The sequence below is a fragment of the Echinops telfairi genome, unplaced genomic scaffold (assembly GCF_000313985.2).
Source record: "Echinops telfairi isolate 266 unplaced genomic scaffold, ASM31398v2 ScPeMD7_2;HRSCAF=8, whole genome shotgun sequence".
Lineage (NCBI taxonomy): Eukaryota > Metazoa > Chordata > Mammalia > Afrosoricida > Tenrecidae > Echinops > Echinops telfairi.
In genome coordinates, this window is record NW_022103898.1 from 75470638 (window position 1) to 75472541 (window position 1904).

The following is a 1904-nucleotide window of genomic DNA, read 5'->3' on the forward strand; positions in this document are numbered from 1 at the left end:
TAAAAATATGAACACCTAGATACATAGATTGCTAAAGCTATAGATCAAAGAAAAATAGCTACAATATTTTTACACAAGTAAACTATGCTTTATATGGTTTTTTGCCAACCCTGTAACTCCCTTGCATTTTGGTCTCTGATGAGCTCTGTGGACACATTATTTATGTAGGCATAGTATATATGAAAAAATATGGTACTCCTAATTTAATACACCTCCAATACATTAGTTCTCATTCTCGCTAATTTCTTTTTTCTCACTAACTTTTAACTTAATTTATTGTCATTGAGTGGATTCCGATTCATAGTGACCCTATAGGACAGAGTAGAACTTCCCCTTCGAGTTTCCAAGATTTTTAAAACCTTTACAGGAGCAGACAGCCTCATCTGTCTTCAGCAGAGCAGCTGGTCGGTTTGAACCACTGACCTTAAGGCTAGCAGCTCAATGTGTAGTCTACTATGCCACCAAAGCTCATTTCCTCTTCACTACAACCCTGAAAAATAAGTATTATTATCTCTATTTTACAGATCAGGAAAATAAGGCTCAGAAAAATTAAATAACTTATCCAGAACCACACAACCAGCTTTCAATCTAGTTAAAGTAATAAAACATATATATGAAAACATAACCTATTATTCAGGGAAGGTTACATAGAATAGGTATGGCCTGAATCAGTACATAAACAGTAAACACTTGAAATATTATTTTGAAGTACGATATAGCTGCATATAAGTAAAGGAATACAAATTGAAAACTGCAATTTTTCCCTACCAAATTGGCAAACATGTTTTCATTGTTTTGGTTTTTTCCACTGGAGGAGCAGAGAAAATAAGAGGACAAAAAATCAAAATATCAGCACCAATAATGAGAGTAGTGAGACTAGGAAAGTAGAGGGGAGGTGGGGGGAGAGAAGGGGAACCGATCACAATGATCAACATATAATCACCCCCAAGGGGATAAACAACAGAAAAGTGGGTGAAGGGAGACAGTGGTTGGTGTAAGACATGAAAAAAAAATTTATAAATTATCAAGGGTTCATGAGGGAGGGAGGGAAAAAAATAAGGAACTGATACCAAGGGCTTAAGTAGAAGGAAGAGGTTTTGAAAATGATGATGGCAACATATGTTCAAATGTGCTTGACATAGTGGATGAATGTATGGATTGTGATAAGAGCTGTAAGAGCCCCCAATAAAATGAATTTTTTTAAGTCAAAAAATTCAGTGGTGTCTAAGCATTACAGTGATTAGAGTATCTGTTATAGGCTTCTGGATTAATATTCTACAATCAGAATGCACTACATAGAGCAGGACTGGGGAATGTTTCATTCTAGTGCATATTGGGTCGCTATGAGTCAAAAAGGACTCGATGTGACCTAATAATCATCTTTATCATAAAAAATAAGCTTTAAATTTTTGAGTGGGCTTTAAATGGTATATGTGGAACTTCCACATACCATATAAAGACATGAGGATAGAGTGAGATGATATTGAGGGTAAGATAAAGAAATATAAATACAAATGACTAAACTGGTGGCCATCAAGTCGATTCCAATTTGGAGCAACCCCATAGTACAGTGTAGAACTGCCCGGTGGATTTCCAAGACTGTAACTCTTTACCTGGAACAGAAACCCTCCTCTTACTTGAGGCGCATGTGGCGGCTTCGAGCTGCTAATTTTGCCACTGGCCGCCCAACACAGAACCCTCTACTAGGATTCTTTCAAAAAGGAGGAAATTTCTCACACACAAAAAATAATTCATGAACAAAGAGATAGCTTTAGGAGTTTTAATGTTTCTCATCTGAACATTAACGGCGCAAAGACAAATTAAGTTCCATATAGTGAGATACCATGTAACCCTATGGGTGAAATACTTTAGTTATAAACCAGCACATATAGTGTGACTCCATT